This window comes from Elgaria multicarinata, chromosome 14, assembly GCF_023053635.1.
Source record: "Elgaria multicarinata webbii isolate HBS135686 ecotype San Diego chromosome 14, rElgMul1.1.pri, whole genome shotgun sequence".
NCBI lineage: Eukaryota > Metazoa > Chordata > Lepidosauria > Squamata > Anguidae > Elgaria > Elgaria multicarinata.
Window position 1 is genome coordinate 14,554,213 of NC_086184.1, and position 20,126 is coordinate 14,574,338.

At 41.6% G+C, this 20,126-nt stretch overlaps 1 protein-coding gene across 1 annotated transcript in view; it reads left to right on the top strand.

The window, feature by feature from the left end:
* Positions 1 to 20,126, top strand: part of ZNF536 (zinc finger protein 536) — a 328,037-nt gene that overhangs the window by 147,160 nt on the left and 160,751 nt on the right. The window contains exon 4 of the mRNA XM_063141427.1: positions 15,804 to 15,920. The gene's annotated coding sequence lies outside the window, so the exon portion shown is untranslated. The remainder of the gene's footprint in view (positions 1 to 15,803; positions 15,921 to 20,126) is intronic.

Here is a 20,126-nt window from a genome sequence, read left to right on the forward strand (position 1 = left end):
ACACATCCAATGTAATGTGTGGAAAGGGCTTTGGCAAATCCTCCTCGCACGTTATCCCACAGGTTGGGGAATGATGCTTCTCTTTCGTTAGCCAAATAAGGATTCTCTGTCCTCACCCCACTTCAAGGTTGGTAAGTAAATATGAATGCTTTGACATTGAGAGCTGCAGCCTTAACAACCCACAGGGAATCATCAGCAGAGCTAGCAGCCTAGAGACAAACAAAACTTCGAACATGCAAGCCCTCAATGCCAGGCAAGTCAGTCTTTACTTGATCAACAAGTTGCCCAGGTGAGAGACTTGGGCCAGAGTCAGAGGCTTTAAAGAGCCAGGAGGAATTTCATTGGTCCCTAATGTCACCTGGTATTGCAACCATAGAGCTGTCTTTGGGTGGTCCCTGACTGCAATGGAGAACAGGCCAGCAGCTCCCTCTACTGGTAAACAGCAACCGTGGTGCAGAAATCATGTACCTGGGTCCAGTTGCTAGAATCCCAGGTCAGAGAGCCCCTAATACCGTGCAACGACAGCATTCTTGCCTGATAATCCCAGTCCTCAATATTTGCACTGGCATATTAGCCCGCAGTGCTGTGTAAACGGCCCCATATCCAGTGTCATACAGTTTGTGATTTTGCACCGAAACTGGCTTACTCCAACTTATGCATTTATTCCCGAGCACAAGCAAGCCTTAGGACTGGGCCGTTAGATAATCAATTTCTCTGCCTGAAACTATTTAAGCATCACATTTCCTCCTAACAACTCCCTATAGAAAAGTTAAATACGCTATGCGGCTTCCCCCTCGTCTTCAGGATCAGTGGAAAACTCCTCAGGATTTCTAAATTAATATCCCCTCAGACTCAAATAAAGACTTTCAAAGTGAGCCTCAAAGTTGCTTCTCCTCTACCCCACCCTACCCATTTGCAATTAACTGTCTATATTTAACCATGTGAATACAGATTGTGAAGAAGCATGAAGCAACTTCCTTCGGTGATGGCAGCACAGTTATGCTGCCGCAAAGGAACTGACTATAATTACTTAAATGACACCTTTTGCAAAACATTAATCTTTGTGCAAATGGCTCTCCTTTCAACAGACTGCAAGAATATATATGTGTGCGTGTGCGTGCGTGTGAGCGAGCGAGCGATTTCTGTGCTGTACTCTTAATTCTGTTTGAACCATATCAGGGTGATGGGAGAGAAAAATAGAGAAACCCCCCAAATACAACCCTAAAGTCACCCCACTCCTCTGCGTGACCCTGGCAGTCTCTTTAGCAAGCCATGGTTCGGTAAACTGGCACACAGCAGCCGTTCTGCAGTGGAAAAATCATAAACCAGATGGAAGCTTTACATTTTTTGTTTAGTTTTTAAGAGCAGTTTTTATAACATCGCTTAAAACCGTTCTGATGCATCATACTGTTTACACTTAAGACTTTGTAGCTAAGATGTTTACACTACAGAGAATGTTTTAAGATATTTTATAGTTATGATATTTAGATAATTGGCAAGAAAAAAGATAGTTTGTTGAGATTACAGTGATGTTGGTAACCGTGAAGTAACTTATGAGACTCAATAAATATGTCCAGTTCAGTGGAAAGTACAAACTCAGTTAAAACAAAACAACACAAGAGAGAATGTCTTTTTAGTGAAATCATTTCCTTTTCTTAATCAAAAGATGACAACCACAGCCTTAGAACTCCCATCTGTAACACACCACACCACATATCTCTGTATCTACTATGGGTTTCTTTTTCTTTTTATAATTGATACAGTTAAATCAGTCGCTAAAGTGTAAAAAAAAAAAAAATTCCCGTGTGAATTGTGTGCAGAAGTGGACAAAAGTCAATTCTCTGTGGAATACCTAAAGCGATCAAAAGTTAGTCCTGCATAACTTCGGTTTAAGTACTTCATTTTCATATGAATGCCGCTTCGATGTTTTAATGAAGAATGCATTTCTTCTGAGCATCTGGTTTTGGGATTTTTTTTTTAAAAAAATGCATTAATCAAAAACAATAACTTCTTTTAACTTTTGCAAAGTGCTCAGAAGAGAAGTATGAAATAATCTGTGTGTGGGCTTCAAATGTTGGGAATGCAAACATTTCACAATAAACATGTGTAAATGAAAGTACTTGGCTAGATATGCTGAAAGATAGTACATATTGGGTTAATTAATGCATACTCCATTAAAATAAACCTCGCTTTCAAGATCTGACCAATAAAAATCATTAGTATATTTGGATCAGATGTGCCGATGGATGATTTTTATGTATATGTTAAACTTTTGCAGAACGGATTGTCCTTGAAAACCCTGAAACCAGATTTCAAATTAAAGTCAAATCCTTCCATTACGTCTCTGTCCTCTTTGTGTTTTCAATATAGTGATATGATGAATTATTCCAGTTTTATCTCCTCTACCTGCAATTGATTTACTATTGATAGCCTTAAATTTATCATTTCAAATGTGCAAATCATGGTTATGCAGACAGAGTTGTGTAGTTTCAAAGACATTGTTCTCCTCTAGAATGTAGTATCTGATTCTAGCTATAATCAAATTACTCTACCGCTTTATTTTTAATCAAAAAAGTGTTTATCTTTCCTGATCTTGAACAGAACCATTTTAGTGGTAATCTTTGGGTTTTTTTTTTTAACACGTTTAAAACAAAACAAAACACGTACCATGCTGGTTGTGAAATTGTCCATGTAACTAAGCATTTATTTTATTTACATGATTTTTTTTCCTCGTTGGCATCCAATTAATCTAGGTTTAACTCATCTCAGTCAAAGTAAAGAACCTGGTATGCTTGACTTACCATGCCCACACTATCACCACGAATGAGCTGAAAGGCACCAAGGTTCTCACAAAATGTCCACCCAAACATACCTGAATCTAAAGGCCATTGCAATTTGTCCCTATAGCGAGGGCAAGGCTTGTTGCTTTCAATAATGGTTTACTCACTTGAGTAGCACTGTAAGCAACTGGACTACAGATTTCATTCTAGTGCTGGGCATGATAGGAGTTGCAATCCAGCACATCTGGAGGGCACCAAATTGGGGGAAAGCTGGTGGAGTAGGACAACCTAACATTGCCCATCTCCATAGGTGGGAGAAAGCTGTCTACTCCTGTAGTTTCTATATTCAGCTTTTCATAAAATAGTTTCCGCCAAACATCAGCAAAACTGTAAGCAACGGGGCTGCAGATTTCATTTCTTCTTGGGCAGTCTTTTAGCAGTAAGTGGCCCTATACAATCTTAAAATAATGACCAACAGAAGCTTACTATATGCAAGGAAGAAAGCCTGACCCAGTGGATAGATTTGGGCGTGGCATGAGAGGTAGTGTGTCCTTAGAGAAGGTACAGGTGTTTCTCCTCATCCCCCTTCGCCACACGGTTCCTCACTTGTAAATTTGGAGAAGGAGCCTTCAGTTGGTGAGAGACCAAGTGTGAATACTCCATAGTATGCACATTTACAAGTGGTACATCACAACAGCACACGTTCAACCATATGGCAACGCAGCCATTTGTAGCAAATTCCCATGTGGTGAGTGAGGGAAATTGTACTACACTTCTGTATATCGCCTCAGAACTCTCTATTCTGAGAGTCCATCATCGATGGAAAGATCCTGATTCTGCTTTAAGTAATGGCTATTAATTGAAGCAAGCTGTTTTCTATATGAAGTCACCACTATGAGGAGTTTTTTCAACTCCCATTTATTTTCCTTTTTCTATTCCAAGGCACAAATTCTCTACTGAGTAAGGAGATACTTAGTTGTTATTAGTGCTGTGCCAAATCCTGCCCCCTATTTTTGGGAACTCTCTCTCTCCCTGCAAAAGAGGCATTGTTTTTTCTGCATCTTTCACAAGAAGGGGGAGAATTTCAGAGAATTTTCTCCTTGGAGAGGAGGACAGCATTTCCATATAACTTTTAAAAGTGTAGCCGGTTAGTTAGGCATCTTCTTTCTATTTTTTAAATTTAAAACAAGCAAACATACTCCCTCAGCACTTGGGGAAACCCAGCAGTTCTTCATGAATGCTTAATGGAGACCATGCCTATTGGAAAGCTTATAGGGGACATGATAGCATTCTTCAAGTACTTGAAAGGTTGTTACACAGAGGAGGGCCAGGATCTCTTCTCAATCATCCCAGAGTAGAGGACACTCAAGGTACAGGAAGCCAGATTCCAGTAGGACATCAGGAAAAACTTCCTGACTTGTTAGAGTATGGCAATGGAACCAATGATCTAGGGAGGTTGTGGGCTGTCCTACACTGGAGGCAATCAAGATGCAGCTGGAAAGCCATCTGTCTGGTCTGTTTTAATGTGGATTCCTGCACTGAGCAGGGAGTTGGACTCATTGGCCTTATAGCTGCCTTCCGACTCTACTATTCTATGATTCTATGTGACCTCAACCACTCCAGTAGGCATTCAGGAAGATCCCCTGGGCACCTGCAAGTCCTGGGGAAGTTTTTTTTTACTTTATATTTGGTTATTCAAAAATAAGTTAGTATATGATGCTTTTCAGCCTTTACAGCAGTTTTACAAACCTTAACATACAGTTTAATAAAATCAAATCCGAGAGCAATAAAAATCCTAAACACAATCACATAGAAATAGCATCGAAAGAAAAGCGTTCATAACCTGATAAAAACCCTTAAAAATGCACTGGAATACAAATGTCTTTGGCTGACGTCCTAAAAACTATCAAAGATGGGGCCAGTTGAATTTCCCGTGGGGGAGAGTTTCACAACTGGACAAATGACATGTGGCATGTTTAAAGTGTAGCCGACACTTATGTCTTAGTTTTTTCTTTAATGAATTATAGTTGACCTGGTGGTGGTGGTGGTGGAGGGGCAATTCTCATCAGCTTTGCAACACTCCAGGAGGGCAGGTTTGTTCTGATAAGAATCACTTTTTCCATGCCTCAAGGTAGTAAAGAAAATGTGGAAATAATGTGTAGTTTGGTCTCTGAAAAGGCCCTGTCTCATGCCACTGTTAAGCTTGCTTCCCTTGGTAGTGGAACACAAAGCAGGGCATCTTCTAATGATGGGAGGTTCATGGGGAAGTAGTTGGTCCTTCAGATATTCTGGGCCTTAAACTAACCAGAACCTTGAACTGGGCTTGGAAACAAAGAGGAAGCCAATGTAGATGGAATAGAAATGGTGTAACATGATCCAAATAGCAAGCACCAGAAAGCATTCTGGGTACTTCCTTTTGCACTGATTATTGTTTCTAGATGTTTTTCAAGGGCAGCCACACATAGAGCATGTTATAGTAATTAATCTGGATATGACTAAGGCATGTGTAATTGGCCAGATCTGGCTTCTTCGTGGCCAGCTGAAGCTGGTCATAGGCATTCCTAGCCAGCACAGCCTGCTGGATTTCCAGGGCAATGCTGGTTCAAGGACCACTCCAAGCTTCAGAAGGACTACAACCCCATCCAGAACAAGTTAAGAACATAAGAACTTAAAAAGAGCCCTGCTGGATCTGATCAAGGGTCCTTCTAGTCCAGCACTCTGTTCACACAGTGGCCAACCAGCTGTCGACCAGGGACATGGGTGCAACAGCACCCTACTGCCCATGTTCCCCAGCAACTGGTGTATACAGGCTTACTGCCATTGATAGCCTTTTCCAGGAATCTATCAAATCCCCTTTTAAAGCCATCCGAATTGGTGGCCATCACTATATCTGGTGGTACTGAATTCCATAGATTAACTATGCGCTGTTATATTTTCATTCCTGAATCACCTTATCTACTGACCATCGGTCTTTCTGCCTTGTCCGGATTCAGTTTCAGCTTATTAGCCCACATCCAGCCATTACTGCCCATGACCTATACTTTGTACCTGGGCTGTTATCACTGGTCCATGGTATCCTGGCTCAATTATCCCTCCACAAAAAAGTGACCTGTGAATCTTCCAAGATGGAGACCCAGTCTGTGGCTGAAACATCATTCATTCCTTGTAGACAGAGTAGCTATCTTAGGAAAATAAAACTGAGCCAACTGCTTCTGAAAAAATCTAGGGTATTCCTGGTCATGCAAACAAGCCATTTTGTTTAAAGAACTATTCAGATGATAATGGAAAGCATGAAGCTAATATGGCTGAAAAGGGAATTTGGCTAAGCATAAAGATACATGATTATAGAGTAGCTCGATTTTTGTTGTTGTCATTTATGTCTTTTTTTTAAAAAAATGAACAGTAGGATATTCTAGTGTGAGAGGAGAATAAGATTGAGGACAATGGCACCTTTGTGTCTAAGAAAGCGAACAATGAATTGCCTTTCTTTGGACAATGAGACATTTCAAACTTATATGAACAATACTTTTGCCAAAAAAAGAAAAAGGAAAAAAAAGAAGATAGTAAAAAGAACTTTTCCCCTGGCTTATGAGCAAATTTTAACCATCTTATTGGAAGCTTATTTGGAAACCAATAACAAACACACTTGTTCTGTTTTGTTTGTGTATGGTGCTTGTTTTAATAAAAAATTGTGGTGATGTAAACACCATCACTACAGATTTTTGGTTTTCTGTAATGAGTATCTTATGATGCTGGATTTGGAGGATTTATTAGTAGATTTATATTTGAAGTTGCAAAGGCCACAATCCACAACTCACTTCTTCTCGAACAGAACCTTCGGTTTCAGTAGCACTGCTCCAAAGTAAGTGGAATGCTGTTTGCAGCTGCAGTTGAACAAGGGGGAAAAAAGAAGAAGAACTGGGACCAATCAGAAGACATGTAAATAATGGGTGGAGAAACCACATATTTTATTAAGCACTGCTAATGAAAACCACCCAGATTCAATATACTATGGGAATAATGAAGGAAGGAAGCATTAGTAGTCAAAATATCTTGATGTTTCCCAAATTTAGAATCCTCACAGTGTCTAAAATCTCCCTCCTACGGAAGTAGAATGTGCAGTGTATTTGGGGGGGGGGGAGAAGGTTGGTATTACATAGGCATGGACTAGATTCTTCCAAGCTGTAAAAAATGTTTCCGTTTGTTTTTATCACTCATATCCTGTTCTTCCTCAGGGTGGCTTACAGGGGTCTCCTAATGGTCTCCAGTTCAGGGAATCTTAACTGGTCAAATCTCTTGACAACATGGGAAATGCCAGACTATGATGACTGTATCATGGCTGCCATAATTTTACAGGTTTATTTAAAGAATTTTTTAACCTCTCCCCTTTCAGCCAAAAGGTCTCCCAGAGTGGTTTACAAAAATCTGTCAAATGACAGTCCCTTCCTTACAGGGTTACAAAGACCTGACAGAAAAGGAAAAGAAATTGGGAAGAAAGAGGAAGTTCTTAGTTATAAAGTTCTTATAACAACCACCTGGAATGGAGAAAGTTCAAGGGGGGAGGAGCCAAAAGTCTCATCAGACCCAATTGAGTGGCTCTCCTTCCCACTCCTCCTATTCGAGTTCTTTAGTTCACCCTATCTTGAAAGGCTTGGGGTGGATTACAGTGGTTTAATCAATAGAGAGAGTGGGTCTGTTCAAACAACATACTCAGCCATGGTTAGGCCGCTAACCCCTTTGCAGCGAATGGTTAGTGAGCGTGTTTTAAATGTGGTTATGTAGACACCACGGGTAGGAATGGTTCCCATGACACTCTAACCCATAATGTTTAGCTCAAAATGCTTAACAGCTGTGGCTTAGTGTGTCATCTGAAGAGGTTCTATATCTGTTCAGATATAGAACGCAGTATCACGTAAGGCTCCTAGCCTCACATGATGCATTTTATAAATGGTAAAATGGGTAATTCCAGCCCATTTTGAAGATGGTAGCACCATTACAGGGAATGTTGTTTTACAGCCTTGGATTACTTTGTAGCTTGTCAGTTATATCGTACAGAGCAGGCCTCTCTAACCTGTTTCCCTCCAGATGTGTTAGGGCTGAAACACCCATCATTCCCAGCATTGGGCATGATAGAAGTTGTTGTCTAATGCATCTGGAGGTCACCAAATTGGGGGGACGGCAGGTTGAGAGAGACAACCTAATACTGCTTATTCCCATAATGGGAGGGTGGGGAGAGGCTGCCTTCGCCCGTAGTTGCTATATTCAACGTTTCATTCAATGAGTTCCTCCGAACTTCGTTTTTAAAATGGCAGAGTTGAGGAAGGGACCTGGGTTTTAAATGTCAAATTTGGCAAGTGATTAAAGTCATAAAAGTAACTAATAATCCTCCTGTGGGATCTAAACAACAGGGGAAAAAAAGAGTAAGATATTTAGGTCTGAAAAATGTCCACTGTATGTGAGCAATAAGTACTGGTTGTTTTTTCTTTAAAGCACAGCATTCGTTTTTGGCGGCGTAGTTCCTACTGTTTTGAACAGCGGTAGTATAGCTAAGATTCCACCCCTCTAATACGTACCTTGGAAATACTATTGACAGAAAAATCTTTTTAAGAGCTAAAAGTCAGAGCATGTAGAGCTAATTCTCAGCCTCTTTTACCTAAACCATTCTGCTTTATTATTATTGTGGTCGGTAAGTACCTTCATGGATGCAGAATTTCTCATAGCAGATGGCTCTTTAATGCAACCCAATGGATAGAAGGCAAACCTGGATACATTTGGACTAGAAATAACTCACAGTTTAAAAGCGTTTTTGAGGGTAATCAAAACTAAGATGATGTCTGTGGCTCTATTTCTCAATAGGTCACAGAGAGTGAAGCTGTACCTTTATGGGTTAGTGGGAGGGTTATCCCTCCTGAACATTTCATAGGCTAACGCTGGCCATTGGGATGCATATGACAATGGGTTGGGAGGAACACCATCACTACATGCTAATGGGTGTTGGATCACATTGTTCTGAATCCTTCCTGATTGAAGAAGTAAATTATTTTCAGCCATTTTTCTTAAAGAGTAAATAAAGATGGGCATTCAGGAATGAAAGATGTAATCAATTTCTGTTGGGGATTTCAGACGCTCCATAAGTTGAGCAAAATGCGTGAACATCTTCTTGGGTATAAATTCTAAAGAAAAGCCATTTAAGAATTAGTGGGTCTAAAAGCTTTAGGCCTATAGACCACCCATGACGCATACAACTAGCTGACTTTCTTAAGATATGTTAGAAGGAAGTAGTTGAAGTGGAGTAGTGACCAGGACGTTGTGCTTGCATGTAGAAATCTTGGCGACGTTGGGTTCAAATCTTCTCTTGGTTATGACGCTGGCCAAGTCAACCTCCCGTGAAACTTGGAAGAATGGACCTCCACATCTTTCCCCCAACGGCTCTCAGAATAGCCTGTTCTGAAAAAAGCATTAATAACATGAAGAGAAAGAGAGAGAGAGAGAGAGAGAGAGAGAGAGAATGCACAGCTCTCTACATGGGAGATCTCACAAAACATGCCTTCCCCACATTTCACTAGGCCTAGAAGCATGTGTCATGTTCACTTCTTCTGTTCCTGCTTTGAGGGAGTCTGTGAAGAGACTCTCAGAAGCGTCAAAGCCAGACTTACTTTCCTGTCCCAATTTCACCCCACACTGTGCTGACTGTGTGCTCCTTTTGCTTCTCATGGTTTTTAACCTACTGCTTTTTCAATTCCCCCTCCCCCCTACTGAGAACTTACCCAAAGATTCAACTACCATATGACAGACGGGATGGGCCTGGGGTCAGGGCCCTCACCCGCGTGCATACACATGTGTTCAGGTAAACCTGCACAGCTGTTTGGCAGACTACCAGGTGCGCATTTGGGCTGGGTTAGAGAGTGCATGTGCTAGCTGAAACATTTAAATTACTCTCCTGACAGCCTGGTGGCTGTCAAGAGTGTGATGGCACTGGGAAAAATATATGTTATATTAGTAATAACTTGTAAAAGAAATGCGGCATTTGTCACTAATATTACTTCTTCTACATTAGTATCTCTAATCACAATCCAAAGATAGTTTAGTTCAGTACAACTTGATCAAGCTTATCTTTTTCTTGGAAACACACCTTCTGGCTGGAATTCAGAGCCCCATGCAAGCACAGGATACCATTTTTTCTATTTATTTAACTTTATTTGCTCTACCTTTTCCTACCTGTATAGATTCTCAAGGCAGCTACTAATCAGCAATTAATAAACATAAGAAACACATTTTAACCCCCCTTCACCAATGAACAAAATTCAGAGTCCCATATAAATAATTAGTTAATACCCAAGCCAAAAGCACACTGAAACAATAGCATCCTGAACTGCCAGGGATGAGGGAGAGAGCCAACCACATATCCCAGGGCAAAGAATTCCACAAGGTAAATGTCACCACCAAGAAGGCCCTGCCTTGCATACCCAGTGGAACAGAATATCATATCCAATAAGGCCTCTGCTGAAAACTCAGAAAGGAGGAACAGCGGAGTTGAGCTTCACCTCCCCATCCTCCCAGCCTTTATATTTCGCTAGATGGGCTTTTTAGCCCATCTAGTGACAGTGTCTTAGAAGGGGAAGGAAGGAGACTGGAAAAGGCTCAGGATAACTCATACTCTGGCCTCTTTTCTCCCTCCAGGGGAGGCTGATGTTCTGACATCGGAGGGCAGCCAGTGTGGTTCTTCCTATGCTAGCTGCAAAGGGGGAGCTTAGATCACTGACTCCCCTTCCAAGGTCAGACCACTGTCTCTGATCTTGGAGGGGGGGAATACCCATCACCGTATGGACCCTCTGACAAGGTCTAGTGGGCATGGAATTGCTCTCTAAGTGTGGCTATTATGGCATCATAAGATATCCAAGTCCTAAGCAGTTTAGGGCCGGAATGCTGAAGTTGGTTGGGACTGACCCCATCCATTTTGCTTTTCTCTATGGAGAGATCAGCACGGAGCTCTGTGCCTCTTTCTGCACAAGGAAAATACTTCCACTGAGCATCCCGGATGTGCAACTCCTACAAATACCAGTTGAGCACCCAGCTTTGGGCACAGCTTGTCACCCTGATTTGGACACAGCATGGCGCATGAATGGGCTCAGTTGGCACTTGAACAAGCAGCTCCTTGAAACATTGGCTGAGTCCCCAGCTCTGTGAAATGCTCTGCATCCTGATTGGGACAACAAGAAGTGCAGAAAGCCAAATCCCCACTGTTATCTTCCATCAGTATTGGAGATACCAGCAGCGGGCAGGGCTTGGAGGAGGGAGGCTTCCATGGGCTCTATGGGGAACATCTACAGGCCAGATTAGGCCTGGGGCTGCAGGTTCCCCATCCCTAGTTTAGGGTTTTGAATTAGGCTTAGAAATGGATCTGAAACCAATGAAATGATGAAATATTGGTGCAGTGTGATCAAAAGAATGAACCCCAGTCAATACACAGGCTGCTGTGTTCTGCATTACTTGAAGTTTCTAAGCAGACCTTAACGGCACATTGAAGACCATAAGAAGACCACATTGAAGTAATCTAATCAATGGAGGAAGGTGGCTCCAATTTCAGTGGGCTGTGAATCCATTCTTGGTTTCAGGCAGAACCAGTCAGACCTCTAAAGGAGCTGTCCAAGGTGCTGAACCCCCAACTGTTCAGCAACCTTGGATAGCTCCTTTAGTGTTCTGGCTGGTTCTGGCTGAAACCCAGCCCCACCCAAATCATCCACTGAATCTAATCTGGATGTGACCAAACATGAGTAACAGAGGCCGGGAGCAGCTCTGTACTATGGCTTCATTCTATAGCTCTTTTACACACAGAGATGGGACATCCCAATAGAGTTGCCACTTAGGCATCACAGAAAAATAGAGAGGAAAAATTGCATAGCATTTACATCTCTCTCTCTCTATAAAACGCTTAGGTATGTTTCCGTACAGGCTTCAGCTGATACAGGTTGCTAAGCAACTGTAACAACGTGTAATGTCAGCTGATACAGGTTGTTAAGCCTCTCGCCCAACTCCTCCGGCCTTTCCAAGGTAATCCTACCCCCCTTTCTGCCTCTTCATTCCCCCCCCCACGAAGGGAGCAGCGCCACAGTCCAGAGCATGAGCAGGGCACGGCCGGGGCCCTTGGTGGCCGGGTGGGAGGCCGCTCGCCTGCTGCGAGCCGGGCGGGTGGCCCAAGGCTGACTGGAACCCTGGGGAGAGGGTCTGGATCATGAGCGAGGCATGGCCGGGGCCCTTGGTGGCTGGGTGGGGGGCCGCTCGCCTGCTGTGAGCCCCGGCCTAATCTCATGCAAGCTGGGCGGGTGGCCCAAGGCTGACAGGAACCCTGGGGAGTGGGGGACACCTGCTCCCCCTCCCCTGACCTCCCAGCCCCCCAAGTATGCCAGACAGCGCTGTATCATTGGCCTCCAAGCAGCCCGTACCCCCTCCAGCCCTTCTGTCTCTCGGCCACTTAATGTCTCCACAACTGGGCTGAAGTGAGTCATGACTCACTTGAGTCCTGTTCATTACAGTGGGTCTACTCTAAGTAGAGCTTAGATTGTATTTCACCCAGGGACTGCATCAGTAACGCAAGCACGCACGCGCGCGCACACACACACACACATATATATATGCAACAATAACAACGTGTAACATCTTAATGTTTCTGTACAGGCTTCAGCTGATTTCCTATATGTTTAGCCTTTTCAATGACCATTAATAAGTCACAGGGACAGACTTTTGACAGAATCTGCCTATACCTTCCGAAACCTGTATTCAGTCACGGGCAACTATATGTTGCTCTCTCAAGAGTTCGATCACTGGGCTCATTAAGTGTTGTATCTGAGAAGAACGAGACAGTTAATTATGTTTACAATGAAATATATGAATGAATAAATAAATAAAATGCGATGATTTTTAATTAATAAACTTTAAGATATGCTACAACAGCGTATGTTACGCCGGGTACAGCTAGTGCTGTTATATATGCACAGATACAAATTAAGAATTTCCTCTGCCGATCCAAGAGATGAATTGGAAAACAGGAATAGGGCATGGCAGATTCCATAAGGATCTCATATATACAAAATACGCTGATATATATGCATAGATGCAAATGTAAGATTTATTACTATAATTTAAAGGGAAGTACAACACATCTCACCGTAGTGGGGGGGGGGGATTGTGACTGCATGATCTGTGTGGCTGTTTGGTCAGGCTGCTGTCCAGATGCTCACTGTGGATGGACACCTTCAAGGCCTCTGCTTCTCTCCCTCCTTAGGATTCTTTATCTTTGAACCTGACTTGGGCTGGACAGTTCTTCAAACAGAGGATGCCTTCAAAGAGAGGACTGTCCACATGGCCATCACCATCCGGATTCAACCCATGCATAGATCTCCCACCTGAGAAAGGGTTTCTCAGTCTAATTCAGTGTTGGGGAGAGCAATGAGCCCTACGTCCCCTTTGCTAAAGCAGGACCAACTTGTACACGTCAGTGCTCGTGTTGAGCTTTTGACATATATACGTTTAAGTTAATCTCTTATTGTAAAATATTAAACGATTGGGAAGCTTTTTTAATTTAACGTTTAGTTAAAAAAAATAAATCACACCACTTGGCATTCTGTCAGGTCAGGTTTCTATCATAAAGTGGGATGTCTGGTGGACATTTTATGTACAATGCCCATTTTTCATGACTTGTTTAATTAACAGCCGTTTTTTTGACCTGGACTTGTTATAAAAGTATTGCCATTCTCTCCTGCTAAATTACATCTAATGAACATAGTTGGGTGCTATCAGATACAGCAATTGATCATTTTCAGATTTCTGTGTTTTTAAGCCTGCCTCGTTCAAAACAGCTTTTGTGGTTTAGTAAGCAGGTGAAATCAAAAATCTCATTTCATATCTGACATTAATAACTTTCGGGGGAATGAACATTGGCATTTATGTGTGGACCCAAATCGAGTCCAATGTCCTAGAAGCACAAGGTCAGCAGACAATGCTACTAACTAGATAGGAAAATAAATCATGCATAATGCAGAATTTCTACCTTACATGTTAATTAATGTGTGCAATCAATTACTGATGTTACAATATGAGAAAGAAACGGGTTGAGAATGGGGTAATAAAAAATACCTATAGATTTATCTGCTGCTTTTTTTCCCTATTTAAACAAATAGTCTTCAAGCCTGTGAATGCTGTGTTGAGACATGCTCTGAATAATAAGCATCATAAAATCTAATCAGATTTATAAGAGGAATTGATTGTTGTGGCAGGAGGAGAGGGTAGAAAATAAGCTGAAATTTAAGTGTTAATTTTTATGCTAATCCACAGTAGCTTCATATGAAGCAATTTTGTTCTGTGCCACAAATATAAAATTGTCCCTTGCAGAGAAATGTCAGCTTGGTAGACCTGAAAGCAGTAATTTATTAGGTATGTTTCTATTAGTATGTGTCACAGTTGTTAGCAGGCAATACACACAATGAGGCTTCATACTTCTCCTCCAAGTCTCAGAATGTTTCAGCTCAGTGGTTAGAACGTGGGGCATTAATACATTATCATATACAGGGTGGTCTGTGCCCTGTGGACAAAAGGCTATTTAATACAATTTAATGTCATTCTGAGAAGAAGGGGGAAAATAAAGACAGGGAATAAAATGGCATCTGTGTGTTTCACAGTGCACTCATGCAAAAACCCTCAGTTTAAGAGGTATGACATTTCTGCCAAGAAAAAGAATAAAACTGGGGCATTACCCCCCCCCTCTAACCTGTTCCCTACTGCAGTATTTTCTAAATGCTATTAAGTGATCGATTTACACAGGCACTTGATGATGTCATCCATAAGGAGCAGAATGCAGATGACAGCAAAATACGGGTGACAGTGACCTTGTTCCAGCTTCCTTGGAACCCTGTCAGATTTACTTCCAGTGTATGGTTTCAAAGAATGTACTTTTTGGACAATATCTAGTTACCGGGTAGTGAATTAATAGAGTTAAGGGTTCTGATGCAATTCTCAATATAGGTCAATTACATGCACCAACATCTGCTCTGTCACTATCATTTGCATATAGCATTCATATGTTAATGATGCCTCTTTTTACTCAAGTCATATATTTAAAAAACAAGATTTGCATATCAGTTTGGATCAGTATATTACAAGCAATTTATCATTTTCTCCTTCTTGTTATGATTTAGGAATATATATATATATATATATATATATATATATTTATATATATGCACGCACACACACACACACATACAGTTTTCTTGAGTGATGGCTGCTATATCTGAATACGGCTCTGATTTATACAAGAAACCCCTTAGTGGGAAAGCTTCCATTTTAAAGCCGCTTAAAGCCTTATAAATCAATAATGACACAGATGGACTGGTGATAATCTATTTAGAATGCCTGATAGCAAATATTGTTGTACAGATGATTAGAGTAGTAACTGTTTTAGCAGCAAGCCTTTCCTCTCTTTGTAAATGGTAAGTTTGAACAAAAAAGTGCACTTAATGTCAGAAAATCTTCTTGCTGGGTCTGGATTGCAAAGGGGGGAAAACATGGAGAGAAGAACAAAGAGAGTTTCCAGCTCCTGCCAATATAATAATATCAATCCCTGTTTCTTTAACAAAACAGGCCCTCTTAATGGAATTGTGACTTCAGGTGTAAATAGCATTAAAAGCTGCATTTTTGCTCCTCTTTGCCCTGATCTAAGCACAAGGAGGGAGAAAATAAAGTGGAGGTTGTCAGAAGTGGCAGCTGCTTGGAATCTTGATAAATATAAGCTTTTATTGATCTGATGAAAATGAAAGATCCCAGTGCTATGCAGTATTTAGCTCCTTGTCTTCAACGCGTCACCACTGGCCTTGCTTTGGGATAGATTTTCATTCTCATACACCAGATTTGATTTCATCTTTAACCTTTTCAGTTGAATTTCCTTGACCTCTGCATATTGCTGTGATTTGGTGAATTTGTTACATTTCACTTTACATCATCTCTTTCTTTATTTTTCTTTTGTGATAGGGAAGTGGGACGCCCCTTTGGCAATCTGTCAGTGCCAGGCTCAGCTGCGTCCTTTCACTGAGTGATTTCTAACCAGACTGACAGTCCTTAAAACAAGTATGCAGTTAAGCTGCTAAGGTAAGATATGCTCGCATCTTTTCCTGAACTTCCCTCCTCCCTTTCTCCGTTCCAAGCCTTATATCTTGCTCTTAACAATGATCCTTTCATAGTCCTCATCAGTTGAGAGTCTCTCATCCACCAGGCTGTACTAAAGTGAGTGGGAAGTTCAGCATTTTTTAAAAAATAAATAAATAGAAGAGCTGTAGTTGTAGGGCTGAATAGAATTGGTGTAATGTACTTGAAACTTTAGTGCAAGGGGTAGAAGAGAATATGGGGAGGGGATCAAACGTGGAGCTTGAATGACACTGTGAGCAGAATTCTGTCCGTGTCTTTCATTAATGTTGAAGGCAAGAATGCCAAAGTCCTATAGAAAATGTTCACTTCAAACTATTCAGGGTGGCAGGTGGGTAACTATCCCCTGTAACCATCTATGCTTGGTGCATATGTAGGGTTCTGATTCATTGTGCAGAATTTAATTTCCCAGGGATCTATCAGTGGGCACCAGGAACTGCCTGACTATGGAATAAAAGCTTTTTTTCCACAATCAGTAGAGTCCTGTTGCTCACTGATGATGATGAAGAAGAAAAGTTTTAAAACGTACAGGCAGTATGTTAGAAACCATAGTGGGTTCTGAAAAGAGTTTTTAATACATTTATACACAGCGATAATTACTCACGCCATGCATCCAGTACAGCTGTGTGTTTACTGCCTGGTTTTATATACAGGAGTCTGATTCACTGTGCAGATCCTAATGTCCTGAGGATTGCAACTCATAAGGTTACTAGCCCTCATTGATGCAGGAAGTGGTTTTTAAATGTACAGGCAGAAGTCACTGTTAGACTTCTGGCCTCTGGCTGTGACTGCTACTACTTGGTCCTCCAATGCTCTGTGCCCTTACTGTATCTCACTATACATGAACCTGCTCGAATTCTAGGGAAAATCAGATGCAACAGTCGGCCTTATGAAAATTGAGTTAATTTATGCAGCCTGTACAAGTGGGCTTTCTTGGCAACTCACCTGCATTTTGGGTATGGAGAATGTCTAGCTCTCCTTGAGGTGCAGCAAACACATTCTACTTGCAAGAGCCTTCGCTGTTATTTTGAGCAGTTTTTGATACAACCAAATCAAAGTGAAGATTTGAAATAGCTTTTCTGAAAGCCTGAGCCTAAGTCATAAATTATTCTACACCATCGTTCGTTCACATAGTAAAGCCATACCTCTTTGCCTGACATTACTGAAATAGAGAAAAGGGAAAGTTAAAAATAAAATGAAACATTTAAATCTTTGCTGTGGAGAACCCTCAGATGACAATCTAGCCAAGTTGATAAAAGCTGCTATCAATTATGGTTTATTACTAATTTATTAAGGTGTTATTAATAAACATTAGGATGACAGTGTCCCCATGGTTCTTAGAAAAGTGGACTTCTAAGAAAAACAAAGATAAGTCTCTGTGAGTGGGCATAAGAGGGCCTGGAGTAAAAGTGCCTAATTCGACAGTCATTATTTGCACACAGTCGTTTTCAAGCCTATAGGCCTGTTCACTGGAGTTCATGGTTTAGCAAACGAGTCCTCTAATGGACAGGCGGCACAAGCACAAAATGTTTGCTGCCTATCACTTGGGTTCCGCACTGCTGTGTGTGATTCAGTCATTCTCGTTATTTCAGTCTAAGGAAGCTAATCCCTCTTCATATACTTAACTTCAGGAAACTCATTGGAATTAACACCAAATGATACTCCTGTATTAATTTACGAACCAGACATTAGCGGCAATTCATAATATTATCAGCAGTGTGCTCGCTAAACAATTACAGTGGCAACAGTTTATTTAACTACACTGCGCTTTGGAGGGCAGTCCTTTAATAAGGTAAGTGTTTAGCTCCCTACAGTATGTCAAACAAGTCATCTCAACTGCCAATCTGCTTGGACTGGGAAATCGCTAGAATTGCCTATAAGGTTTAGAGATTATGTGCCAAGTAAGGGAATTGCTGCTTAGTGTATTATTCACCCTCTGGGGAAGGAAAACACAGATGGGAGAGCTCAGAGTCGAACGTTTAGCTGTTACATTAGTGGTAGCGGTTCTGCTACAAGGATGGGATAAGTACTTCATGCACCAGTTGTGAAGTATTGTGGGCACCAGTACGGAGCATTATGCTAGCTAGAGGAAGGAGTGTTTAAAGAAGTAGGGAAATTTCCTGCGCCCCCTTTATGCATTTTCGTAAGCATACATACCGTATTCGATTCTAAGACACCATTGATTGTAAGACGCACACTAATTTCAGTACCACTGACAGAAAAAAAGCTTTGATTCTAAGAAATAATAAACGCACCCGTGATTCTAAGATGCACCCCATTTTTAGAGATGTTTATATGGGGAAAAAAGTGTGTCTTAGAATCGAAGAAATAGGGTAATTCGGTTCTTTTCAAATGGCTACATGGAAGCCTATGGTTTGACATAACTGCCCAGCTGTGGTCACTGAAATGTCTGAAAGTGAATACAAACTCAGAAAAAGATGGGAGTACTCTGGGGGTGCTCTTAGATCAGGGTTGGACAACTTTGGGGGTGCTGCAGGGGCCAATTTCACCTGTGGAACACCCTGGGGGTCATACCCACGCAGTGTGCTGCTGAAATTCACGACAGTGACCTAACATGGCCAGATTTAGCTTTAAAACAATGCTTCAAAACTAAATTTGGCCTTTTTAGGCCACCATTTCAGTTTGCCACTGAAATATCCCACCAGCGGTGAATTTGGGGTGTGGGGGTTGCTGTGGGAGCTGCATGTTGCCCAGCACTGTCCTATAGCCCCTGCATATTTTGTGCAGCCTTTAATTATTTATTGCATTTTTATACCGCCCAATAGCCGAAGCAACTTATCTTCATTGTTTCACATAGGATGGCCATGTGAAACACATTGCTAACTTCCCCCAAAAGGCATTGCTCAAAATGTGAGTGCCTATTTGCATAAAATTTGCATGTTCTCATTTATATGCATAGATGCAAACTTTCAAATAATTACTTTGACTTAAATAGAAGTGCAGTGCATCTCACCCTAGTGGGCTAGACAGTGAGCAGTTGGGCAGGCATGCTTCCTTAGTCTGCTGTCCCATTGCTGCTAACTGTTGATGCCCCCCTGCTCTACTTTCTTGGGATAGAGAACTAGCAGAGTTCGTGATTGCCAGGATTCTCCGAGCGTTGCCTCACTGCTTGCCTTGTGCCTGGTTCCTGTTCGCGATCACTGCTCGCTCTGCACGGACGGGAAACGTGCACAAATCGAGCAGTGATCGAATTTGCACAAATTTCCTCCATAGACTAAAGCAGGGCAATTAAGTCTACTGACGAAAACTGCACAAATTAGGAAATTTATGCAAATCAGACTGGAAATTGGGAATGAGACAAATGCAACTACAGGTTTGACAATTTGCAAATATATTCTGTGGACACCTGGCTGTATGGGGCATGTTTGCACGTTTTGCAAGCAAAAAATAAAAATAAAAAATCCTCATACATTCCTAATGTATTAAAGACTGGACAGCCTTTCAAATAGAGGACTGTCCTCTGCAAATCAGCACTGCTGGATTTAGAAACCCTGTCCCAGTTGAGTAGGCATCATTGGGGTTCCTTAGGCATCCTGCACATGTTCAAATACTCTTCATCATTACCATTTTATATGAATCATGGTCGTAGGATACTGGAATACGAGTCTCTGTGTGTGGTTTTTTTTTTTTCATTCCAAGAAGGAAAGTGACAGCTGCCACTCCCATTTTGTACTTATATTAGGTAAATGGATAGATTAAATTGCAGCAGGTTTCATTGTGTTTCCTCTTACGACAATCCTTTGACGTGGGTCTAAGTAATTCCTATTTTGCAACTGAGGAGCTGAGGCTGAGAGATAGTTGTTTGCCCATAGCTAAGTCTGTGGCACAGATGGCAAATGAACCTGTTTCTTCTAAGCCCAACCCTCGGTCCCCTGGATTTCATACCTTGCTGCTACCCTGCTTTGCTTTTAATTTTGTGTTCCTTGGAAGCAGTGATGTGGGACTATTTTTGGACGAAATTTGAGACGGTTGAAATGAGCATCAATTCTGTCTTTTTCTCAGCAGATAAGTTAGCGCAGAATGGCTTTGTAAGTCCTTGATAAATAACCCCTTCTCTTAGAAAGACCAGTTCATCATACCAAAGATACTGAGACATCAAATACTTCATTGTATGGCACATTGGGAGTGGGG